The sequence below is a fragment of the Thunnus thynnus genome, chromosome 17 (assembly GCF_963924715.1).
Source record: "Thunnus thynnus chromosome 17, fThuThy2.1, whole genome shotgun sequence".
Lineage (NCBI taxonomy): Eukaryota > Metazoa > Chordata > Actinopteri > Scombriformes > Scombridae > Thunnus > Thunnus thynnus.
The window spans coordinates 8568847-8596793 of NC_089533.1; the positions used below are offsets into that span (position 1 = coordinate 8568847).

At 41.5% G+C, this 27947-nt stretch overlaps 1 protein-coding gene across 2 annotated transcripts in view; it reads right to left on the reverse strand.

Annotated features, from left to right (window-relative positions):
- znf385c (zinc finger protein 385C) overlaps positions 1-10012 on the reverse strand; it is a 124318-nt gene extending 114306 nt beyond the window's left edge. For both annotated transcript variants that reach the window (XM_067570356.1, XM_067570355.1), the window contains exon 1: positions 9909-10012. The gene's annotated coding sequence lies outside the window, so the exon portion shown is untranslated. The remainder of the gene's footprint in view (positions 1-9908) is intronic.
- Between the last annotated feature and the right edge of the window lie 17935 nt (positions 10013-27947).

Consider the following 27947-nt stretch of genomic DNA (forward strand, 5'->3'; position numbering starts at 1 on the left):
ATTCAACTTTGCCAGTCAACTCAGGATATGCCGGATGTACTGTAGAAGCAGTGACTCACCAAACAGGTAAGGAATGGAGAGAGACACACTGAATCAATGCAGTTAACAGAAGTGATTTAGCGGATCAGTGAGTCAATGTGTGCGTCAGCCGTGTGAGTTAAGAGCTGGTGTCTCGGCTGCTGCTGCAGGGCTAAGAGGGATTTTAAACCGGAGGAAGTGGAGTTAATGTGGGATCTTGAAGAGTAGAGAGGTGGCCTTGCTTTCTTCATCCACTCTCAGCCCACCAGTTTGACACAGATGATAAGAGGCCCCAAGCAGAGTGCAAAGGCACATCACCCACACACACTTGTGCAACACAGAAATGAAAAACACCTCAGCTATAAATGAGAGGACGAAGATAAAGAAAGCAGAAAGATAAACTGAAAAATGTGAAAACATACCGAGGACTGTGGAAAGAATTTAGATGCACAAACAAGCTCAGTTTCCTAGAGCTGCTTAGTCAACATATGGTAAGAGACTGATAATCTGACTTTTAATCAAAGGCCAGGACACCAGTGATAGGTTTGCTAAGCCACACTTCATTCTAAGGAGACAACCAGACCTGAATGATATAAACAATTCTGAGTCAGTCGCTACGTCAATAGTGGCATCACGAGCCCATCTTCAGCATCACTGATGTTATCAGGCTATCTGGGGTGACCTGAACCACACCCATCAATATTCAGCCTCCTCTCCTCACAGCCAGCGTGGTTCAATAAGAGACACAGTAAGACAAGAGTGTGTGCCACAGATCCAGCCCTCCAGACGGTGGAGGTTACTGTGATCAGCATGGATTTGATGTCTTTCCAGCCTGATCAATGAGAGATGGAGGTGGGGGTTGGTGACTTGGTGGGGTGGAGGAAGCTTTGGTACCACCTCCTGCGGGCGGTAATGACTCTGATAGCTGATATCTGTAGCTGTGGGAGCCAGAGGAGAAGCTGTTTGCCGCGCAGGAGATAAAACAGATGCTGCTCCCAAAGGACGAGCGTAATAATGTAAGCAGAAAACCCACAGAAACACAGTCTCTCGTTCACACACACGCTGCCGGATTATGTAGTTAGATTAGTGAAAGCACTGTAATAGATAAATGATGCTCAAGTTAAAAAGCTTATTTTTTTTACTTTAATTTTCAAATGCAAAAATAATAATAATAAAAAAAACTGTCAGGCATCGTCTTCTCCTGAGCTCACTGTGCTTCATCAAGAAGACTCAGATCAAGTGGAAGCCGAGCGTGACACACAAAAATCACACATCCAGTTTATTAACACAGGTAAGAAGCTTTTCTGCACAACAACAAGCTCTTCTAACTTGTTAATTATGTCATTTTCAGAGCAAATACTTGAAAATAAGAGCTGTTAACATTTCACACTTATGAAAAGATGTGGGCTTTTTTTTTTTTTCAAGAATATTTCAAAAATAGCACATGTTCTTACACAAAGTTGTCACTGTAATCAAATGACAAGGCTCACTAGTTAGAACAAAATGTTAATTTCACCCCAAGACCCCCCCTGATAGCTGAATGTAAAATAGATGTTGATCCAAATAGATGCTTATCCAAATATCTCCGGGGCGCCAGTCTTACCTGATGGCTGCTAGTGTTACATATTCATCATTTGTAACTATTTCATATTTGGGTGACAGCAGTGACAGCAAAACATCTTTGGCCTGTGGCTGAAAATTTGTCTTTTCAGATATTATTTTCCTCAAAAGCTACTCTTCCTTGCTCATACATTTATGCTACAGTATGCCATGTTTATTTTGCTTCTATTCCAAGCTATGTCTGTATACTTCCAGTGACAGCAAAGATCCCTTTCAGTGTGTAAAAATGGGGCAAGACATAGTGGGAGACTCCAGATAACGCTATTATATATAAATGATATACTATTATTATTCTAGTAAAATACTAGATTATGTGTAGGCCACAGTGAAAGTTAAGTCAGGACAAACCTAAGCATACCTGATTACACTTGAGAATTTTCCCCCACAGTGAAATAACAGATAAAGTATTGTGGCATCAAAATGATATTATGATTTTTAAATCTTTTAGAGTGCAGGGTGATTCTGAAATTTAGCCCCAGAGTAATCCCTTGCAGCTAAATATCTTTTACTTAAACTAATGCATTTCATTCATTCAGATTTAGCCACCAAAACAAAACATAGCCGGTGAGAAAATCAGTATTATTTTTCACTGCAGCACTGACTGAGATTTCACAGTAAAGTAAACTTTCTTTCAAACCTTACCACATGAAATGCCTTCATGAATGTTGCTACAGTATCATAATTCTGACATTGGAAAGTCTGAGGACAAGGGCTCAACACACACCATCGAGACTGAAAAACTAGTCTTCTCTACAGCTATAAATAATTCTTGGCAGGGAAAGCGAACGAGTAACACGTTCCCTTCTGTCAGTATTGATGACCATTATGCCCTTGAGCAAGGCAATTAACCCACGGCAGTTTCAGCAGAACTCTGGTGAAAGACTGTGGTTGTACTGGGCGGCTACCAGGTGTGAATGTGTGTAACTGAATGAATAACTGTGTGTGAAGCGAGGCCATGCATACTCATCAAACCATCCTTACATAAATAAATGTAAAAAACTTAATACCAGAAAGCACACACACACACACACACACACACACACTCATATGTTGTCCTAGGTCCATTTTGGGTACATTAGACTTACATTAATTTCCTGGAGATTTACCCCAACCCTAAACATAACCACTACTTGCCTAACCCTAACCCTTAACCTAACCCTAATCTTAACCACTGACCCAAAAATCTGATTTCTCACACAGTTTTTGTCCCCAATTACCTGATCTTAAGTCTGAACTTTGTCTCTGAAAGTAGCCTATGACCGACCTACACACTCACACACACACACACAATCTGCATATTCATGAAAGCAACCTGTAATAATATTTCTGATCAAATGATTTTAGCCGCCACCCTTCCTGCTGAGTGCAGTTGGACCCAAACAAGTGGTCTATTTAGTGTTTGTTGTTGTGCAGAGTGGCTGAGGAGGTTTACCTGGCCCAACACACTGAGCCAGTGTTCAACCCCAAAGCACCGTCACTCACCAGCAGCTCAGCAGCATAAACGCACCACTGTGTGTGCGCATGTGTTTGTGTAAATGAATGCGCCGCTCTAACACTGGGGCCACTGTCCGCGTGACTCATTACACATGTGCTAGTGCGCGCGTGCATGCATCTATGGCTCATAGCAGTGAGGCTTCTGGTGCTTTCTGTTAATGAGGATAATAACTTCATAACAACGAATCAAATGAGATCAGATGAAGCTCAACACAGACTCTGAACGTGCCACTGAGGGGATTCTGCCCTCTGCTTCTACTGTAGGTGAAAAACCTGACCCCCCCTCCCCTTCACCCGCCATCTCCTGTTCGCCTCTGCTCTAACTTCTTGCTGCCAGATCACCTCCTGTTTGGGGCACTGAGCTTAGAGGGGAGGTTGAGGTGAAAAAGGCGTCAAGAGAGGATGGGAGAGGGGGGATTATATAGAGAAACAGATAGGGAGAAAGTGAAACCTAAGCCTGGCCTCCCTTGGGGTCAACAGTGTCAGTTCTCCAGCTCCCTAGCGAGGAGTGAGACAGCCTTTGCTGAGTCTATCCCCAGGCTGAGCACCTCTGGTCGGGCATGCCAGTAAGCCAGGCAGGGAGCTAGGGGAGGGAGGGGGCTCACAACGGGAAAAAGGCCAGCATGCATGCCCTGAGGCAGGCTCCGTGCAGCTGTCAGAATCTCTGACCCCCACCCTGTCTTTGCCACCTCCAGCCTCACACAGGGCACCAACTCTGGCCAGCGGAGGGGCTCGGGGGTGGAAGGGCACCACCACTCTATCGCTCCTTCTGGCAGAGAGAGACAGCGTTGCTAGAGGTGTCAGTGTTCATGCCTTTTAGAGATTTTTCCTTTTCATTTCACCTATCATGTTAACTGGCCTGTCACTCAACCCCTGGAGTGTGGTGTGGTGAGGGAAATTATAATTTATCAAGCTTTTTTTGTGACATGACATCTGCATAAATATGATATGTGGGAATTTATTTGTCCCTTTCATGATCATTTCTCCAAATTACATATTTTACAAAATTTCAATAAATCATTATAAATATTGTAAAACATGCAAAACCACAATGTTTTTGTCTCATTTGAATTTTTTTTTTTTTTTGTGCTTCACATGAGCAACTATCAGCTATCATGCAGTAAGACAGTGCTGCTCTGCCAGGCCATGACAGGACAGCAATGTCCTCCAGTGCCAAGCTTCCCCTGGCTAATTGGGAATTAACTGTATGTTTGTACTGGCAATTGGAAAAGCGGCCAGCGAGTACGTCACAGTTTTAGCACAAAACTTTTCATGGAATCCAACTGAAGGTCACTGTGCTAGGATGAAATCAAGAGTAGCAGTCACACAGAGTGAAAGAGAAAGAAACAGAGAGAGAGGTCAATAAACATCCCAAAAGTCTCTAAATTCAGTCTTGGACATTGCAGGCTCCAGCTGTGTGTTTTGATCAGTGTGAATGGGCTGGTCACCTTGGCTCAGCGGGTGATGATACCATAGATAACAGCGGTAAGGAGGAGGATCAAAAGGTCGAAGCAAAATAAGGAGAGGCCATTTGAACTGCAGATGAGCAAAATCACAGATTATAAAGTGAGAGGCAGCAATATAAGAGCAAACGGCTGACAGAAAAACACTGCAAAAGCATTTTTTTTTTTTTTAAAAAAAAGAGCTGCATCCGGCTCTAAAAGGATAAACACAGACAGCAGTTAAGTATGTTTGAATAAGGCTGCCTTACACATGGGTATATTTATGGAGAAAGTCTTGACAAACAGTGGCAGTAACATCGTTAGCATACAGATACATATTCATGGAAATTTGTGCGCATACATCATGTTATGCGTGTAAGCCACGAGCCAGCCTGGTGCCCAAACAACCTGAATCCATCTGTGGGAGAGGAGGGGAAGGCTGGAAGGCTCTGAGGTCAAGACACTAAGAGGGAGACACTCTGCTTCGCCCTGCATTGTGGTCATAACATTGTGGTGATAAACATAACTCAACGTTATGTCTATGAAGACACTTCCAGGCTTAACTCCATCGAGATGCGTGGGCTGGGATGCTTCTCTTTTTAAGTTAAATTATGCTCTTTTTGTCTCTCTTCGCATAATTGTAGTCTAGTAACTTGAATAAGTAACAATGTTTACATTTCCTTCTCCTTGTGTGGTGCACTCTAATGCCATCCTCTCCATAAAGTAACACTAACAGTTTCCAAAAAAGAATTAATCCCTTCAATAACCCAAGTGGACAGTATCTGCAGAAGTGCTGGTCCTCAGTGTGACCGCTCTCACGTCTAACATTAATGCTCGCTCTCAAATAACCCTGTGAGATGAATAAGTGCCTTCAGCATTGAGCACTACAAGGCACATGAAGCCACTTTACTGCATTTTGCCAGGACATGTTTCAATGTGGGCTTTCTGAAGTGGAAGTTAACACAAGTATCCGCCACTAACATTACATAGCGAAAGACAAGCTGTTTGTCCCTCGCCACTCTGCATCACTGCTGCCAACAACAAATGATTTAAACCTAAGCAATACCACCAACTCACACACACACACACACATACAACCTACATCTCCTCGGGGTGTAACAGTGTGCAAAACTCACCGTTCAATATGGTTTTGTGTAGCGGTTCAATATGTTTTCCATATAAGGAAAACTAGAGATACATTTTTTCCTGCCATTTATTTAAAAAAAAATAAGATTTGACAGTGGCTAATGGGCCATAATTGTGCTGTAACATGGACATTTCCTAACATACTGCTGTGCATGTAGTCATCTACAGTGGCAGCAGCACGTAGGTGGAATAGTGAGGTGGTTCAACAAAAGACTTAAAGTGATGAAAGGTTAACAGAACCTGGATGTTATTCTCGCAGCTGTAATTAAAGTACAGAAATTAGTTAAATAATTGTGTTTACATAATAAGTTCACCTGGGGCCTGTACTAAGAAGAAAGTTCAATATACCCAGGATATCTTTTCGTTAGTTGGCTTCACTGAGTCAAACATTGGCCATCCATGTAACCAATACTACAAAGCTGGTTATCAACTAGCTCAGTCAACTCTGTGTTTTCAAGCTTTAAGCAAGTTCATGTGAAAGAGGCGGGATTGTTAATTACGATCGATGTCATCAGAACCATGAATGAAGTACTTCATGTGATACCAAGTACCTGCAGTTCTGTTTTAGGGACATTAAAAAGTCATATTCAACAAAGTGAAATGTAAACAAGCCTGTGATCACACAACAGAATAAGAAGATGTAGAAACACTAGAAATAATTTCCAATATTAAAAGTAGGCTTAAGCTTAAAATACATATAGTTGTTATTATATATGGCTTAAGTGTTGAGTGAGTATTTTTTGCTATTTAGTTGGATGATGAAGAAACCATTCTGAATATGTCACATAAAAAAACTTAAATGTAATACCAGACTGTTTCTGTTACAAAAGCACAGAGTGGAAAAGTAGTCAATAACTGATGAAGTCTATCTGACCGCAGTGTCACATTTATAATCATGGGAGCCGATTAACACTGTGTGGATTATTTTTCTAATGAAAGACAATCTTTTGTTTTTATTTCCAATTATCATCACACATTTGTCTCAAGTTATTCTGAGCTGCAGCGATGGAATCAGAGTGTAAAATCATTCACACTGTCAGCTTTCACTCCGGGTATAAAATAAACTTTGCACAATTAAAATGCAGCTAAAGTCATTATTATGTGTTTAGTGTCATTAAAGATCTCTCCGTTTGTTAGAAGCTCTGTTTTAAAAGCAGAGTGGAAATATAAAGCCTGGAACAATAAAATGTTTCCACTGATCTATAAAATTATATATTGCTCATTTTTACATGTCACTTTATTGTAAACTCTGAACTTTTGTCCATGTCGGGATCCTGTAGGAATGATGACTCTTTTTTTCCAGTGATCTGATTGGTCAGTGGTCGGGGTGTTGACAGGTTGTGATCTGATCCTCTGAAGTTAAACTGCTCCGGAGCAGGTTAACTGTTCAGCATAAGTTACCATTGCGATATACCCCTTTAAGAAGTGAATCATCATTGTAACCCTGAAAACCCAGAATTAAACCTGAAGTTACCTCACTAACCACAAATCCTGCTTCATAGTACAGGCCTCTGTACTCACCATGATTTATCATGAGTACCAAACACTTCCTCGTCTCTCTCTCTCTCTCTGTCACACACAAACTGAATTCCTAAAGGAACTGAAATTATTCTTTAGTGAAACTATTAACTGAAAACCATAAATATTATACATATTATACTACTGAGAGATTACATTTGACAGTATAATGGAAAATGTAGAAATTGTTAATGTATATGTGCTATTTACACACTCCTGCAAATAGAATCCACCCAATTTCAAGTTACAAAACAAACAGTTTGAACTTACAGGTGACTACTAACTACAGTTAGCTGGTCCATTTCTCTATAAGGAAGCGATGATACACTTGTAGACTCTGTAAACAACAAGTATTTGTTTTCCACTGCGGTGGCAAAAGACATACAAGGTTACCCTTTTTGTATTGTGTGGCTGGTTCTTCTTTATGTTCTGGCAAATGATGCAAGAAATGCAAAGAAAAAAATACTTAGCAGTTAACAGCCCCCCTTGTGAAGAATCTGTGACCTTTGTGAGTGAGTTAAGCTTGTTGTATGGTGTGTTAGTTATACACCAAAAATTTAAGGTACTCAAACATTTGGTATATAGTCAGTAAAAAAAGGAAATATGTGCGTCACTATGGATCCAACTTACAGTGAGCATTAGCTCTAAAGAACATTAGAGTGAAGCTTGACCACTTCACGTTCTCTGTGAGAATGTCGAAACACGGTTTTCATCTGCACTACTGTTCAGTGTTGTTATAATTTACTGGGAAACCATAATACCCCAAAACAGGAGATCTAAGTGGTATGGGAGGCTCTTCCGTCTTTGGTTTCTCATTTGCGTTCACCATAATTGTGTACATGGGTTAACCTAACTAGTATGGTTTATGTAACAGCCAACAACTCATGAGATGCCAAAGTTTTCAACATGGGATTTGTACTTTTTAATTTATGTTCCGCATGTCTTCACAGACTGTAATTACTATACTGTATCCCTGAAACCAAAGAGCTTGTACTGAACATTACGAATACGTGTGCCATTAAACACAATTTCCTGTTCCTCTATTTCATCTAGTATGGGTAAAAAAATAAAAAATTAAAAAAAAAAAACACTCAAAATACCAAATTCCCTGCAGCAAACAATACAAAACAATAAAACACAAATGACTATGAGAAACTTACAGCGCGCTTCATCATAACAGCAAGACAGATAGCAGCATCTATCAGCAAGGGCCATTCAGCGGAAGAAGCCGACTCAAAAGGTGCCGTCCATAAATAAAGTCTGTACAGAGCAGCTGCATTATGTCAATTTCTCTAAATCAACCCTGTGATATTTAACTTGATTTATCAGAGCTCTCACTTGTTAGAACAGCTACTGAGCACCGAGACTGCAGCAAAAGAGGTGTTCAGTAGAAATTCAATATAATGAAGTGACAGTTTCACACGCTCCACAATGATCCTTTCTTTAGGAAGCCTGGCTGATTCCAACACGTATCCCTCTCTCTGTACAGTTATGATTATAAAATGTACTTACTGGATGGGTTTTTTTTTCAACAGAGTACTGCCAGCATTGATGTCAAACTTCAAGAATTCCTCCATGAGCAGAGGGCTTTTAAATCTGTCAATATTGGTCCCAGTAGACCATATCTGATTCAGAGTGTGTGTGCGTGTGTGTGTGTGTGTGTGCAGAATTAATACTCTGTGGAAACATGTCCTACATGCAAAGTAAAATGTTTGTCTACTTCAAAGGCAATGAACCTTGCAATGTCCAATCAGTTATAAAAATGTAACTTTATGCCCATCAGTAGTACGTAACGATGTAGTGGGACATTTGACAGTGATTATCAATGCAAAGCTGAATGTCTCAAAGTAATATTATCTCCTCAGTACTCAGTCTCCTGCTGCTTATGGTAAAAGAAACACTGCAAAGTCTGATAAGGTCACTGTAATTCCATTAATAAGTTCCATATGTACTGTAAGTCTGTAAAAAATGTCAGCACATTTAAGTCATTTCCCTCTAGAGCGAAAGTGAATATTCTATTTGCCATAATTACACAAAATGTAATATCAATAGGCTGCAGGGCAGAGTCCCCAAGAAGGAACTTATTGACCATTTTCAGTGGAAAATACTATTAAGTAAGATCATAAATCGGGATGGGGGTATAATGTTTGGTACAGAGAAGTACATGAGTAAAGGAAATGTTGCCAATGTCTACTAGCAGCAGACTATAAAATTTTGATATCCAACCTTTGTCCAAAAAGAAAATCCCTAAATCCATGTTACAATGATCAGCATCTCCATGTAGGATCTATCCCACTTTGTTGTCTTTATTCTACTGTGTTGCTTGTTTTTTTTATTCATTTATTCATTTGTGATATCAGTTTACTTACATCTTTCTCACTCATGAAACACTTTACAGTAGCCTATTGTTCCTATATTGTTCCTACGGGACGACAAGTGTGGAAAAGCGGGATTAGACGTCTGGTGCTGCTGATGCGCAATTAGTCTTTATATCTGAACCACACAGTTAATCCACCAATCCAGCGAAAGCGATGAGCGAAATAAAACTTTACAGCACCACATGTTTTAATTACTCCAGTCTGTCAAAACCCAGCAAAACTGTACACTTGTAAACTATATCCACATTCATTTTCAAGCCAAATCAAAACCTTGGAAAGCGCTTCGCCTTACCGGTCCCGTTCCGTTTCCGACTTTCCCGGTGCTCGTCCGTGCCCAGCAACAGTGGAAACAGATTGGTAAAGACTGGCTGCCAACGCAAAAAGCAGAGCTCTCCGGTGCAGCGGTTTGTCAGCTCAGACACAAGCAGCCTGGATACTACTGGAAGTGCCCCTTCATAATAAAGCGTAAAATGTGGCTGCAGAGCTGGACTTCCTACATCAGTGGATCTCACACTTCTTCACGTCAAGGACCCCTAAACTGACACAAATTAGACCACAGACCCCCATTTGATAAGATTTTGTCCCAGGGAGCCCATCTGATAAGATTTTTGCTTTTAGATGTTTTATTACAGAAAGTGTATGAAACCCATGACCCAAATATTCTGCCATTTTGTTACCTATGAAATTATAGTGAAAATAAATTATTCTTTTTTCTGGGGACCCCTGGAACCTCCTCAAGGACCCACTTTGAGAATCACTGCTCTAGATTATAAATACCTAAGAATTTGTTTTGAGTTTCTTGTCTACCTTGGTGTGGGTTTTGCTAAAACAGGTTGGAAAACATGTTAAAAGAAAGTTTACTGTAGGCTATAGACCTGTTTTATTGTCTTTTTAAAATTAGCCTACTTTATAACCCAAAAGCCGAAAATCAGTTTCATTCTGAACTATTTGACCAGATGTCTTTGCTGTTTGCCAGACATACGATAATTATCGTATTTGTACAATCATTTTGCCCTCTGTACGATAATTGTCCCATAATGTACAATAATTTGATCATTTTGTGTCATTTAGTGTTAGTAGTTGTAATCAGTCTTGGTCAGAGGTTCTCAGAGTGGGGTCCGGGGACCCCCAGGGGTGCTTGAGGAGGTTCCAGGGGCGTCCCAAGCAAAAAGAGGAATCATTTATTTTCACTATAATTACATCCATAAGTAGAAGTCAGAATGTATGACTACTTTGGTCATGGGTTTCACACACTTACTGTAGTAAAACATTTAAAAGCAAAAATCTCATCAGATGGGGGACCCTGGGACAACATTTTATCAAATGGGGGTCAGTTTAGGGGTCCTTGATATGAAAAAGTTTGTGAACAACAGGTCTAGGCTGTCTCATTTTAATACAATCAGAATTGTAAAATATGAATCCTACATCTGTGTTTACACATCTCTACTCAAGTGACGTCTTTCCAGCCAATTGTGCTTGTTGTGGTGATGAACGAGCACGGCTGTTGTTCTCCCGCTAGAGTTTGAACTAGAGAGAGCTTACTGCTACATCCATGTGAAAAAAGTTAAAAAAAAAAAAAAGTCTTATTTATTTATTTATTTATTGAACAGCTATGCTTTTGTTTTCAGTGTTGGGACATTTTTATTTGAGTAGTCCCAAAAGACTACACCCCTTCCACTCCCTTTTAAACTATGTGGTTGGATTTGTAGGTGGTGTCAAAAAGTCGTTTGTCTCGATAAATACATGTTTTCTGAAATAACTCACTTACGTCTATTTGTTCTCTTGGTTATGACTTGTGTACAATAATTTTCTTCAAAATATGATAATTTTAAGGCACTGGTATGATACTTTAACATTTCCCATCTGGCATCACTATTTCTGACTCTGCTCAGTTCACACTGGTGCATCAACAGACCACAGGTCCAAAAACTGTTCATTACACTTGTGATTTTAACTAACAATGAATATTATTACCTTTTTAGCACCAAAGCGATACAAATCTCTCTCTTTCTCTCCAGACAGACTTTTATGTGGATTTGTTGTGTTTGTTCATGCCATCATATCTGTCACTTTAATGGCTTTAATATTTGCCACCACAAATTAATGGTTAAAAAAATGAACCACAAGGATTCATCAGCAATTATTTTCATCTATGAATGTCAACCAATGATGTTTCTTAATTCATATCCATTCATGTGGCTGCAGCTCACAGCCTGTTAATGTCAGCATAACATTTGACACCATACTGCTGTTGATCTGCTTCAAAAGTCACTGCTATTGGTAAAATCTAATGTGACAGACAGTGTATAGTCTACTCGATGAGGTGTTTATTCTGGCAGATTTGAACAGTTTCCCAGACTCCAAAATAGTCACTGCGGGAACAATAAACATCCCACAGTGCCAGCCTTGTTCTTTTCATCCAAGGAAAACATTGTTTAGTATGCTGCGTTTGCTGAAGATGTGATTTAAATACTCACCACTTTTAGGGCCTTTTCATTGTTCATTTGTTCCATTAAATTCTGTTTTCTTACTGGCTTGCATACTGATTCTAATCTTACAAGACGCACGTTGTGATTATCAGAGAGGCCAACTGCCCTGAATAACGTGTACTGGGCTCCTTTACAGTGGCGTGACTCAAACTGAGAGATGTAAAGAAGGGGTTGTCAACAGTCAGGTGATGGATACTTTTGGCTCTCCTATTTATGAGCACTAGATATGTCCTTCTTCATGCAAATGTGCTGGCACTCAAACAAGTAGTGATCACAAAAATAACCCACAGGCAAGAACATGGGGACCACGGTGAGTGAAACATAACACCGCTGTCTCTCCCCACTGACACCAAACACTACAAAGAACCATCTCCGAAATAAGATGTCTTCAATCCATCAATTGTAGATTTTTAAAAAAATCATTTTTAACACTGGTGTTCTGCCTTCAGAAGAATCAAACGTGCCAACAGCATGGCTTCTTTCTCATATTATGGCAATTTATTTTGTTTCCCCCAAGCGCAAGTCCTAGTCCCTTCCACCTGCACGCAGAGCTGCTGGTAATGGCTAAAGGGCAGGATGTAAGCCAAATTCAGAGCCTTAAGAGGTATCTGACAGGTCACTGTCCAAACCTTGCACCCCATCAAACCAGCATGCACCTGCCTCACATAAGGTTCCAGACCACACTGTTGGTGCAACTTGCCCTTTTCGTGCTGACAGTACCGATTATAGACTAGAGGTGAGTAAACTGTGACCTTTGTCTGGTGGTCATCATTAGAGAGCACCCTCTAATATAAAGAGAACTCATAATAAAAGAAGCATTAAAGGTTTTGCACAATCAGCTCAGTAAATTCTTTGCGCTTACAGTAACTTATTACTGACAGTCATTTCCCAATTTATGGAAGTGAGTTTAAGAGTTTTCCCGTTCTTCCAGGGGACCATTGGTTTCTGTTCATTTTGGTATACTATCAAAATCAACTCACAGAGACTTGAAACGCCTCATAATGAAACACACGTCCACACTGGTTTCCTGTAAAAAATCTTAATTTTACCATTTTAATAGTGTTAAAATGATTAAATGATTAAAATGGGCGATCTAACTGTGAATCCTTCCTGGTGGTGCATTCATGTGCTGAAATGAAAGTCTGATGACAGAGATTCTCCATTCAGCTGGAACATAGCATTGCATTCATAAGCTATGATGTTTGGACACTCAACAGGGAATACTAATAATTATAAGACATGACTGTCATTAAAACTTGTTATAATTTTGAACGTTTTGTGAGGTGAAGCACTGAATCTAAAGATAAGATATAGCCGCAGGTTTTGGGAAATCACTGGCACTATCAGAAGGTGTAAGTGGATAGTAGTTATTCCATTTAAACATCCAAAATCACTGGTATGGTCCTTTAAATTATGCCTGTTTCCCTTAAAATTACATATCAGAATATAACGAAACAATATATAAAATTCTGTCATTGAGATTTATATCAGGATCTTTTGCCTGGACTTATGTTTCTTCTTGTATCTGCATACAAATGTAAAGTCTTTCTCCTCCTGGTGGATAAATTGCCAATGTTGAACCGTACAGTGCAATCCATAAATCTTGACAGGCCTGTGTAGCCTCTCAAACTCACACTCACACTCAAGAACCTGTCCATGCATCAACCTGGTTTCCACGGCAACCAGAGTGGCAAGCTGTGTCCATCCAACGTGAACTTTAAAAACCCATCTTTAAATGGAGCCTTTGATGGACCAGAGAGAGAGCGGAGTCGGAAACGAGGAAAAACAAGAGGAGGGCGGGTAAAAGACCGATGGTACTTCAGGCAGTTGATTAACTCCAGCGTGAGTGCAGCCAAAGGGTATGAAGAAAAAAAGAAAAAAGAAAAAAGAATATGGAAATTTAAAAAGGTTAAAAGGTGCTGACAAGAGTGCAATGCATGAAAACTCCTCTGAGTGGTTCCATTTACAGTCTGCATTTCCTTTAGATTTTCATGGACATTTGTGTTTACCATCCATAACACCTGTCGCTTTCCAACACGGTATGTAGCTCTAAAAAAGGCTGCACATTAAGGTATAAATGTCATCTTTAGGTATGAAAGGAATACAAACTTCAGTTTCAAAGCTCATTTTATTCATTCATGCATTCTTAAAGCAAAAGTCCACTCAGGGATCATTTCATACTGTGTTATGTGTTTTCTTTTGACAGTGTGTATGGATTCATTTTTTTTTCTTTTCATAATGAAATGTCCTTGCTTTCAAAGACTGGCAACACTTCACTGTAAGGAACTTTTTTTTTTTTAGACACTCAATTTCTCAATCGTCTGAATGAAGGCATTTCTCAGTGATATTTCATGGTTTTGAAGTGCCACTTCAATGTGACTGTTGTATACCTAGCTGCTGCATTGTAATGACACTGAGCTCCCTTTGAAATAAGTCATAGATTTAATGTGCCCTGTATAAAAGAAATGGGAGGCCACTTAAAATCCCATAACCCAGTGCAACATGAGTTATGGTTTACTTGCGCTGTTTCTCCACAGCGGGGGCACGCTGCTGCTGCCCCGTCTATGGTCACCTGCCCTCGGCGTTGCTTCTAATTAGAAGGGTCCAATGGGATGACCATAGAACTAATTATGTTGGCCAGCCATTGAGGCACTAATGGCAAATGGCTGATACAAATTAGAGGGCAGCACATTGACTTAGGTAAGGGTATATAAGGCAAAGACACATCACAACTAATAACTTTCAGTAGAGAAGACACTGTGTGGCTGTTTTCTCAGACATTTATGGACATCCTGAGAGAGACACGTTGCTCGATAATCTGCAGTACAGACGCTGTCAGTCAGACTTCGGTCGCCCATCAAAGCTCAATCACGTTTCCTGATTCTCGCAGTGGGACAGATTCATATGTCACTGACAATCACTGCTAAAGATGGAGAGTGCAGCATAATATAGATAGATAAATCTACATATTCTTAGTTATAGGGATATATGATATATTCAGCCACTGTTGGCCTTGTAGTAAAAATATTGGTCAGCCAGTGTGAATTTTATTTTCATTTCAATTGATGTTTTGATAAATAAAGATTTAACTTGAAGTTAATGCTCTAGCCAACATTTTACTACCATCACACAGATATTCTGAGGAAAAAAAAATCTTTGAAGAACTGCTTGCCTTAGTGATGAACACAATGCCACTTGGTTATTGTTGCTATTGTTGACTAGCTGGTGATTTCAATACAAAGAGCTTCGGTTTTTCTGGATAGTACCCACAAATAAAAATGTTTCAGTCTTAACATTTTCTGAAGACATTCATGAGGAAACAAAGACTTACAGTAACTCTCAACTTTTCTGAAATGTCACGTTATGAATTTGTGATGAGCACCTTTCTCGAACTCAACGATGTTTTGGAACGAGTGCAATTGAAATCACTTGATTAAATCTTTGAAGACCAATCAAAATGTGCACTGATTGGATTAGTATGCACACTGCAAACCTTCACACATCCGATGAGGGTCACATTGTGATTAAAATGACTCATGACTAAAAACTTCCTCAGCACTTGTTGTGACTTGCAGCTGCTAGAATATTACAAATCAAAAGGGATATTAATATGGTGGTATTAAATGACAAACTTGGCATACAGCAGGAGGGTCTTTAGCTATAACCGAAGTAACTTAAGCCATACGCTAACAACATCCATAACCTAACAGTCTTGTCTTGTTATAACTTAGCAATTAACCTCCCAGGGCTGTTGGTGACTTTCATGGCATTTATCCCAGTGAGGGAGACACAGCACCAGTTGAGGAACAAAGCCTCCCAGCTCTCAAACCATCAGATTTTTATTCTACAGGGAGGACGAGGAAGAAAAAGTTATACATATTAATAAGTGGAAATGCCTATTCCCACACCTTTTACATAGAGGACTCTGCCGCTGAGTTGAACCACTGTCAGTTTACCAGGAGGCTGACCCTCTGGCATGTATAACTTATGTGAGCATATTTCTATGTGCAACCTCTAAAAATAGTTTATTGTACACAGTCTGCTGAGAGTAATAATTTAAATGCAGCAAAGAATTTCTCATCTGTTGGGTCTCGGCAGTGTTCCTGCCTGAGAGTCCAGAAAAACACTTCACTGTGTTGAAACTGAGGCTTTTTTTACTCTTGAACCTACATTATCATAGATGATTGCCTACCGGGTCTCAGCAGGATTAATTGTCAAAGTGACATGCAGGAGCCATCCTCACACCTCTTGTCTGTTGCTTTCTGCAGCACTGAGAGGAAAAAGCCTTCCCTGTTGAGCAATAAACCACCAAAAGCTTGTATTTGTGCCCCGTCTTATTAGATCACTGTATATTGATTTCAATATGATGATACATGTATATTTATCCCAATCAAACAGGAAATGGTCGTTCTTGATATTTCATATTTTGCACACCTGGTTATAGGGCTTTAAATAAACCAAAGCTTTGCCGCTGCAATTCACCAAATTATAATCACGTAAAACTGTTTTCTATCTCTGCATAGCCTTGAGAGGATACTGAAGGAGAAGTATGAGGTGAATGGTAGAATAAAATGAATGAAGACTGAAGTAACAATGGACGTATTGATATCTCATTCTCACTCATATCAGCACAGCTTCGCCTATTCAAAAGTAATGAAACAGTTAGAGCTCATGAACCTTCAGCCTCACTTAATTACACGAGAGAGCCGGATTTATAGGAGAGAAAGTGCAAAGATTAGTTGAATGTGTGTCTTTAACAAGTCTCTCAATATGGCGTCATTGTTATGCTATGAAAGAAAGACAGTGGATACAAGAAAAATAATATACTCTCTCACTCCTCGTGGCTCAACAAAGGAATCATTTGTAGGAAATGAAACTGCTCATAATCAGGGTCTATTAGTAGCATCTACTGATATAATCAGCCCTCCTTGGCAACACAATCACATGGAAATAATTTATTTTCTCACACAGCTTCCCCTGAATTCTCCCTGTGCGATGACCACCTGATAAGCAACATAGCCACGTGCAGTATATTATAGTACAGTAATAATTGTTAAACATTTTCATCAGGAAACTAGGTATTGTATCAGCAGAGGAGAGGTACGAGAGAGAGAAAGCCTACAGAATATGCAAAGGCTTTAATTGCAATTCATATCATTTAATAGAACTACAATATTTTGGTTCTTTCTGACTGGAGTTTTCCCTCATTTTTACACATATGCATATTCATGCTTTGGTTTCCTCCCACAGTTTGAGGACATGCAGGTCCAATTAGGTGGAAACTCTAAATTGCCCGTAGGTGTGAGTGTGAAATGTGTCTATTTGTGGTGGTCCTGTGATGGACAAACAACCTGCCCAGGGTGTTATCCTGTTTTTCATCCAATGAATGCTGGGATATAAAACCAACTCTCATGTCCCTGAGAGGGAATAAGCAGGTATAGAGAATGTATTTGGTTCTGAGAGCTTAAATATGAATAAACATTGAATACAGAGAGTGGCAGCTTGCATCTACCCAGTTGATTTTATTTATATAATATTGTTTATTGTTGCTTTTAATATTGTTTCTAGAGGGAGTGAAAGATAGAAAACCGGTCATAACTTTTTTTATTGTTTTGTTTGAGACACACCTAAAGATTCCCTGTCTCACCTTGTTTTATTATTATATCTTTCATTTTCATTTTGTGCCACAGAAATATGCAATCCTTGACTGCACCTGTGATTGAAAATTGTGGTACAGCCCAGTGACGCAAGTAATTGATGGAGATAACTGGTTGCATTTGTAATGGGTTGGAAATGCCACATGTTAAGTTTTGTATGTAAACAGACACCCCCTAATTTTTTGTTAATTATGTGAACTAATCTAACTCTGTTTATACAGTTTTGACATCAGGTCAATACTCAAAGATGTCAGTAGGCAGCGCTCTAATGCCACTGTGGATACCTGAAGGAGGTCACTCGTATCTGCTCTGCTCATGCGCAGCTCAATATTAAATGAGCATCGGCTAGAGCAAGACGCTAACTTTGGCTCTCTCCCTTATTAATCCACAGGTATGTTAAAACTTGCTTTTCTATGATTAGCTTTGTTTAATAACTAATGTAAATGCATTGGAAATCGTTCTGTGAAGTTGTGACATGGTTTAGAGATGTATTTGAAACGTATTTTTGTTGCTGTATGTTTCGTGGGCGCCGACATTGATAATAGTTACCTCCGTGAATTTCGGTTTTCTACTATTTTGTCAGTGAAAGTTACAGACCTTTGCATGTGGTAACATATGGAAATGTGTTTAAAAGATTGTTTTAGAGTATAAGCCAGTCAGTCGCGAGTTAATGGTAAATAGAGATGCTATATTCAAACCAGTTTCACTTCCGGTCGCTCGTTAACAAGGCAGAGTCGCGCCATTTTGTTAAGAGGTTAAGTGCAAGTGCAAAGGAGTGTTACGCTAATGTTGCAGAAAGGTTTTGTGTACGTCATATCAGTGTAGGATGAGTGTAACTGTGGTGTATGTGTTAAAATAGGAGTGATTGTAGTAATGTCAGTAAAGTAAATGTGTGTTTTTGGTAATATAATTTTTGTGCTGTATATTATATTTTATACATATATTACATTATATTGTAGTTAAGCCTATTCTTATTTATTTAGAAATGTAAGTCATATTTTGAATTTGTGTGAAGTTATTTTTCTTTGACAAAATGTTTTATATTGTTTATTGTGAATTTGGTTTCAACATTTATTTTATTTCTGTAACATGTTTTGTGTGAATGTGAAATATGAACCTTGTAGCTGTAGGTTTCAGGAAACTGACGTAACTGAGAAATATGTACAGTTTTATACTGTTGTGTCAATATTAAATGAGCATCGGCTAGAGCAAGACGCTAACTTTGGCTCTCTCCCTTATTAATCCACAGTCCACAGACCATGTTTTTATCGGCTACACAGTGCACCCTTGCCTGTGTAACCTTTGCTGCCGGTCCAGATTTCCCCTAGGTCTGGCGCCGGTAACAATTGGGGGCTCGTCCGGGATTGGTGCTGCCTGGTGAAGTGAGTGCTGTGACAACGTGAACCTGTGTCCCAAAGCTTCAGGGAAGGCTGCAATCCTGTGCGTCATCCAGAGAGTAGAGGTCACCTGTACCACGTCATCATGGCCACTGTCAACCCACGGCGGGCGCTAGTCTACAAGATCCAGAAGAGACTTTGTGATTTGAGTGCGAGTCAGCTGCTGCAAGTTGCAGATTCGATTAATGATGGCAGCATGACTGATCGTGTTGATGAGCCGAGTGAGCCAGAACTGTTTGATCTGATTGTTGACTACATCAAGAGTGAGAAGTTGGGAGCCCTGGAGGATGGAGGTATGGCCCAGCTCCTCCACCTTGACGATATGTTGAGTGACCTGGTGGCCACGCAAAGTGAAGCGGTTGGGGTTGCCCAGACGGCGCCTCCTGAGAATGAAGGTTCAACAACCATTCAACAGGGGTGCTCCATTCCACCCCATCGTGAACCCAGCCAGCCAACCACACCTCCAGCTACCCCTACTACAGACATACCCAGACATTCATTGCACATGGACAGAGACATTCATTCACTGCCACCCTCACCACGGAACAGAGATGCACACACTAACCCCTCTACAGAGAACAGAGATCTCCACACATTTCCATCACCTGCCGGAAGAGGCAATGTTATGTTAGCAAGAGACCTTACCACTCCAGCATTAGCCAAGTCACCCACAACAGGTTTTGGTGGTGCTCCTCCTGGTAGGGTGAGTCTATCTTCCAGCATGGGAGATCAGGTACTGAGGTTTAATGATGTTGCAGCTCTGCTTCCGCGCAGAGAATTTAAGCTACATGGTGGCCAAATTTCTGATGTGGGTTCTGATATGTCATACAGTAGCCTTTGTAAACAAATTGATGAAGGTTTGCATGAAGGTTTTACTGAGTCAGAGATAATTCGTACAGTGATTAAGATAACAAAACCTGGTACATTTAGAGAAATGTTGGCTAATAAAGGTGATTTGACTGTTGATGAGCTAAAGCGGTTTCTCCGCGCACACATCAGGGACAAAAACAGTACTGAACTTTTCCAAGAGCTAAGTAATGCCAAGCAACAAGACAAAGAGAATCCACAGCAGTTTCTGTACAGGATAATGGGGTTAAAACAGCGTGTTCTGTTTGAGTCACAACAGCCTGGTGCTGAGTTTAGCTATGACAAAAGGCTCGTTCAGGGCACTTTTCTCCACACTCTTTACCAGGGCTTAAATGAAAAAAACAACCATGTCAGACATGACCTCAAGCCACTTCTCACCGACTTGCAGGTTAGTGATGACTTTCTGTTAGACCAGATCACTAAGTCTACGAGCGAGGAAGCTGAAAGACTTAAACGACTTGGCACAGTAAGCAAAACCCGACCAGTGACAGTGAGCACAGCTCAGCTTGACTGTAGTGACTCAGCTAAGCAAGATAAAGTTGACACTCAGCTACAGGCTAACCGTGCTGCTATTCAAGAACTGACTGCACAAGTGTCCTCACTGACCAAACATCTGGCACAGATGGTAAAGCCTGCTGACAGTGTGACACCTGGGGGTCCCTGCTCCACCACAGCTTGTCCTCAGGCGCCAACAACTGATAACAGGGGCAGATGCAATGACTGTGTACAGCAAAGCAAAGTGAGCTGCCCTCACTGCTTTGTTTGTGGCCAAGCTGGACACCGCGCCATTGGCTGTCTCCAAAGGAAACTATCGGGAAACGGAATGAGGTCACTGGTGAGGGGCAACCAGTGACCGTGACAGCTGAGGAGCCCCCAGCACATGCCAGCCAACCTAAAGCATCCCATCAGTCTAAGGCAGCCAGCCCTGTAAAAGCAAACACACCATGTCAACCACCACCAAGAAAGCGAATAGCACAGCTCATAGGAAAGCGTTGTATGGTGTCCTGTGCTATCAACAAAGTTCCTCTTCAAATGTTGCTCGATTCAGGGGCTCAAGTGACTATGGTAGAGAGAGCGTGGATGGAAAAAGCACTCCCCAACATCCAGATCCAGCCACTCGAAACCCTCCTTCTTGACCAGCCTTTGGACATTGCTGCAGCTAATGGCACAGATGTTCCCTTCGACGGATGGGCAGATGTGGAACTCCAGGTCTGTAGTGAGAACCATGGATGTGTCACCATCCAAGTGCCACTATTAGTCAGCCAAGACAGTCTTAATTGTCCCCTTTTAGGCAGCAATGTCATAGGTGAGATCATTAAAGCAAACCAAGAACAGAGAGGTGAAGCTGATATTTCTGCTTTATTAAAAGAGGCTTTAAGTATCAGTAACAGTGCAGTGGAAGCGCTAGTTTCTGCTCTCCAGATTTTGACCCCTGATGAAACCACCTTTGAGAGTAGTGTGAGAACAGGCAAGAGAGGTGTAACTATTCCTGCAGGGCAGATTTGTGAGGTGAAGTGCAGAGTCAGAGAATGGCCAAGGGGTGGGACAATGCTTTTTCAACCTGATCTAGTGAGTACCTGTCCTGAGGGATTAGAGCTGTTTCCAGCTTTAGTAGATGTTCCAAGTGGGTCTTCTAAAGTTGTTAAAATCCCCATTCAAAACCCAACAAAACATGATATCTATCTCACAAAGAGAACAGTGTTAGGCACATTGGAGGAAGTTACTGAGGTGAGACCAGTTAATTTGTCCCCAGGTAACTCTGAGCCAGTTTTCCCTCCCACTGTAAACACATGTTCAGTTCAGCCAAACACAGATAGGCAAAAACAGTCAAATGGTAGACACAAGACAGCAGACATGACAAAACAGAGATGGCACCCACCTGTTGATGTGTCCCACCTGGAAGAGAGTGAGCAAAAGATAGTCAGAGATATGTTGTATGCAGAGTCAGATGTTTTTGCCAAGGACGATTCTGACATTGGTTGCATTCCAAGCCTGAAACTGAAAATCCACCTAAAGGATGAAACACCAGTCCAGACATCATACAACTCAGTTCCCAAGCCCTTGTACAAAGAGGTTAAGGAATATGTCCAGAACCTGCTCGACCACGGCTGGATCAGGAAGTCTGCCTCTCCCTACTCGTCACCAGTGGTCTGCGTTAGAAAAAAGGACAAGAGCTTACGTTTGTGTGTTGACTTTCGGGGCTTGAACCTCAAAACCATCCCCGATCGCCACCCTCTTCCACGCATCCAAGATTTGCTGGACAACCTTGGGGGCTACTCGTGGTTCTCGATACTCGACCAGGGCAGTGCTTACCACCAGGGCTTCGTCGACGAGAGCTCTAGACACCTGACAGCCTTTAGTACGCCCTGGGGTCTGTACGAATGGATCCGCCTCCCATTTGGCCTTACCAACGCCCCAGCTGCTTTTCAAAGGTGCATGGAGGGAGTCCTTGATGGTCTAAGGGACGAGTGCTGCTCTCCATACTTGGATGACGTGCTCTGCTTTTCCAAGACCTTTCATGACCACGTTGACGACCTGAGGAAGGTGCTCCACCGGCTGCGGGAGCATGGTGTTAAACTACGTCCAAAAAAATGTGAACTATTCAAAAGGCAGGTCAGGTATGTAGGGCGTCTAGTGACCAGTGAAGGTGTCCAGATAGACCCTAAAGATCTTGAAGCAGTCTACCATCTGAAGGATAGGGAGCCAAAGAATGTTGGTGAGGTCAGAGCTCTCCTTGGGTTTTTAGGCTATTATAGAACCTTCATACAGGACTTTTCAAGGATAGCCAGGCCCCTGTTTAAGCTCATAGAAAGTCCAAGCGAGTCTAGTCAGGGAGTCACCTCAGCTAGAACAAGAAAGACTAAGCCCAGCAATGGCCAGCTCCCATCCAAGGCACCTGTCCAGTGGACACCAGAACACAGTGCAGTGGTGTCGCGCCTTGTTGACATGCTAACCAGTCCACCCATCTTGGCCTACCCAGATTTTGAGTCGCCCTTCGTCCTTCACACTGACGCATCAAATGAGGGTCTGGGTGCAGTGCTCTATCAGCAGCAGGGAAACAAACTCCGTGTCATTGCTTTTGGCTCCAGATCACTCACGCCTGCCGAGAAGAATTATCATCTCCATTCTGGCAAGCTGGAGTTCCTTGCACTGAAGTGGGCGATCTGCGACAAATTTAGAGATTACCTCTATTATGCACCCACCTTCACTGTGTACACGGATAATAATCCCCTCACTTATGTTCTGAGCACAGCCAAGTTGAATGCAGTCGGGCATCGCTGGGTGGGCGAGCTAGCCGATTTCCATTTCACCATCAGATATCGGCCAGGAAAGTCAAACACAGACGCTGACACCCTCTCACGATATCCAGTCCAACTCCATGAACACCTGAAAGAGTACACTGAAATAATGCCCCCAGATGTTATTTCTGCCATCTGGCAGGGGGACAGAGCAATGAGAGACAGTGATGTGCCATGGGTGGCTGCGTTGCAGATGCGCCCTGGTGCCGATGAAACCCCTCATGAAAGCATTCCAGTTATCACCCCAGAAAGTGTAAGGGCAGCTCAAAGGGGAGATGTTCCTATCTGTGAGGTGATAAACCTAAAAAAAAGAGGGTGGAATCCTAATGACAAAGACAAGAGACAAATGGGACGAGAGACACGCAGACTAATACACGAATGGAACAGACTCATGCTTGACAAGGGAATATTGTACAGGCAGGCAGGACAAAGGAAACAGTTGGTACTCCCCAGTAAGCTTAAGTCGACTGTGCTGAAACACCTGCATGATGATATGGGGCATGTCGGCGCAGACAAAGTCATTCATTTAGCGAGAGAAAGATTTTATTGGCCCTTCATGCAACGCGAAATTGAAGACTACGTCATTCGCCAGTGTCAGTGTCTTAAGCAGAAGCAGCCTTGTATCCCAGAGAGAGCACCAATGGGCTCAATAACAACAAGCGCCCCTTTCGAGCTCATCTCTGTTGACTACCTCCATCTTGAACCAAGTAAAGGTGGCTATGAGTACATTTTAGTCCTAGTAGACCACTTTACTCGTTTTGCACAAGCATACCCAACCAAAAACAAGTCAGGCAGAACAGCAGCCGAAAAGATCTTCTCAGACTTTATTCCACGCTTTGGGTACCCTGAAAAGCTACATCATGACCAGGGCCGTGAGTTTGAGAACAGCCTTTTCCAGAGACTCCAACAACTGTCCGGAATTGCCCACTCTCGAACCACCCCCTATCACCCACAGGGGAATCCCGTCGAGCGTCTGAACAGAACCCTCCTACAGATGCTGCGTACTTTGCACGAGGAAAAGAAAACTGAGTGGAAGGACCATCTACCCCACATAGTCCACGCGTACAACTGTACGAGGCATGAGAGTACAGGCTATTCGCCATTCTTTCTCCTGTATGGCAGAGCACCACGTTTGCCTGTTGATTTGCTTTTCGACTTGAAATCTGAACAAACACCTCAGACCAGACAAGAGTATGCACAGAAATGGGCTTCTCGCATGCAGGAGGCATACAAAATTGCCTCTGATAACAGTGAAAAAAGCTCAGCTAAGGGGAAGAAACAGTACGACCAGCGTGTTAAAGGCATTGTGCTGCAGCCTGGAGATCGGGTGCTTGTCAGAAATCTGTCAGAGAGGGGTGGTCCAGGCAAACTTCGCTCATACTGGGAAAAGAGGATTCATCGTGTTGTTGAAAAGCTTGGAGATGGACCTGTGTACAGAGTTCAGCCAGAAACTGGAGACCGAACTCTCCGTGTCCTGCATCGAAATCTTCTGCTACTTGTTAACGATTTGCCCTTGGACCCAGAACAACAGACTCAGTGCACACCCAGAAAAAGACAAAAACGAGGAGAGACACACACAAATAACAGAGAAACAGTAGAACAAGAGTCAGAACATTCTGAGGAAGAGGAGGAATACACATACTGCCTAAGGACTATACCTGTGTATGAGAGGAGGAGAGTCAGACACCCAATGCCTCAGTCTGAACCACACAGTCAACTCAGTGCTGTAGCTCCTGAGTTCCGGCCAGTTGAAAAAGTAACAGAGACAGTTCAGAACCAGCAGCGACATGAACCTGACCCTGTTGCAGTCCCAGATTCAGTGTCCCCACCAACACTGGCTGCTGCCCGACCGACACTGGCTGAGGAACTACAGGAGGAACATGCAACGGATGAGACTGGGGAGGAGGCAGGTTCAGAGGAGCATCAGGACTACAGTGAACATGTCCCCGAGCCCTCAGGAGAGGAAGTGCCACCTGTGAGGAGGTCAACTAGAGCAATGAAGCCTCGAGAAATGCTCACATATGACCACCTTGGGCAGCCTTCATATCAGCCCTGGAGGGCAGGAGCGAACCTGATGTTTGCTTGTGTCCCCTATCCCATGTCATTTTATCCAGCTGTTCCTGAACCTTGCTACTACCCTACCTCAGTATGGACATGTTAGACTTGTGAAAATGTACTCCCTGACTTAAACATACATTCACCTGTACAAATACAGCAGACTGTATACTGACTATTAGACTTTCTAAACTCTTGACAACTACACCTAACTTGTGTTAGTTTGGTTCTAGATGTCCGGAGACATCTCTTAAAGCAGGGGAGAGTGTAATGGGTTGGAAATGCCACATGTTAAGTTTTGTATGTAAACAGACACCCCCTAATTTTTTGTTAATTATGTGAACTAATCTAACTCTGTTTATACAGTTTTGACATCAGGTCAATACTCAAAGATGTCAGTAGGCAGCGCTCTAATGCCACTGTGGATACCTGAAGGAGGTCACTCGTATCTGCTCTGCTCATGCGCAGCTCAATATTAAATGAGCATCGGCTAGAGCAAGACGCTAACTTTGGCTCTCTCCCTTATTAATCCACAGGTATGTTAAAACTTGCTTTTCTATGATTAGCTTTGTTTAATAACTAATGTAAATGCATTGGAAATCGTTCTGTGAAGTTGTGACATGGTTTAGAGATGTATTTGAAACGTATTTTTGTTGCTGTATGTTTCGTGGGCGCCGACATTGATAATAGTTACCTCCGTGAATTTCGGTTTTCTACTATTTTGTCAGTGAAAGTTACAGACCTTTGCATGTGGTAACATATGGAAATGTGTTTAAAAGATTGTTTTAGAGTATAAGCCAGTCAGTCGCGAGTTAATGGTAAATAGAGATGCTATATTCAAACCAGTTTCACTTCCGGTCGCTCGTTAACAAGGCAGAGTCGCGCCATTTTGTTAAGAGGTTAAGTGCAAGTGCAAAGGAGTGTTACGCTAATGTTGCAGAAAGGTTTTGTGTACGTCATATCAGTGTAGGATGAGTGTAACTGTGGTGTATGTGTTAAAATAGGAGTGATTGTAGTAATGTCAGTAAAGTAAATGTGTGTTTTTGGTAATATAATTTTTGTGCTGTATATTATATTTTATACATATATTACATTATATTGTAGTTAAGCCTATTCTTATTTATTTAGAAATGTAAGTCATATTTTGAATTTGTGTGAAGTTATTTTTCTTTGACAAAATGTTTTATATTGTTTATTGTGAATTTGGTTTCAACATTTATTTTATTTCTGTAACATGTTTTGTGTGAATGTGAAATATGAACCTTGTAGCTGTAGGTTTCAGGAAACTGACGTAACTGAGAAATATGTACAGTTTTATACTGTTGTGTCAATATTAAATGAGCATCGGCTAGAGCAAGACGCTAACTTTGGCTCTCTCCCTTATTAATCCACAGTCCACAGACCATGTTTTTATCGGCTACACAGTGCACCCTTGCCTGTGTAACCTTTGCTGCCGGTCCAGATTTCCCCTAGGTCTGGCGCCGGTAACACATTCACTTGTTCACTCACACAAGACAATAACAGGGAAGGGGACACTTTATGGTACACATTATCATGTCAAGTTTATTGAAGACTGAAATATTAATTGAGGCTGTTGTGCAAGGCTATTATGATTTATACATGCATAATTTGTCTGACACGTCACATCAGTAGACATTTCAAGGTTGAATGATTTGCATGGCTTGATAGCAGTGATTAAGAGTTGCAACAAGGTGTGAAGCTGTTCTTAAAAGGCTGAAATACAGTATGTTGTTTATTGTGTTCCTGTGGATGAGATGTAAGTATTTTGTTAACCTTCTCCAGCATTTCACTCCATTATTCCCTTTCTTTTCTTCCTGTCACAGTAAGGCCGTCATTCTCCTCTCACACCTTGCCGTGACCTACAAACCATTTTTGTCTATTTCTACCCATCTTTATTTCTCTCTCCTGTCTCTTCTCTTAAACTCAGTTTCCAATCATTTTTCAGTTTTCCCATACAATCACTTCCCCCTCCTTTCTGCCCCACCTCTTGCTCTGCCTCTCCCCCTCCCTTTTCTTTAATCGTTCTGTTTTCTGTTGAAGGTTACTCTTGCCTGCAGGGCTATGAAAATGTCAGAAAGGCCCACTCCATTTTCAGCTACGTAAATAGCCATTTCCCGCCAGAGCAAACCCACTTTCCAGGGTCTGACCTGCCACGTTGCACATCACACTTCCCACTCCTTCTCTACACTACCTGAGCATCTGTCATTTTAATATAACTAACTGCTGCCATTGTCCTCTGTATTCATCTCCCTCATGTTCTCTATTTAAACAACCCAGACTCACGAGGTAAAAGCTCTGCTACATAAATTCAAATGAAATTGCTCTCATTCCTGTGCTGATTAGCCTATACTAACAGTAATTAGGACAGAAATTTCATCTCCAGTTGAACAGGCTAATGAAATATACTACCTATAAAAACAAGAGGAAAACTATGCGATTTGTAATTTTCAGTATTTACAGCCTCTAATGGATGACTTCTATTAATCACGTCTTGAAATATGGTTGAAATATTCAAATATATTCACAAAAATATGCAACGGCCATGT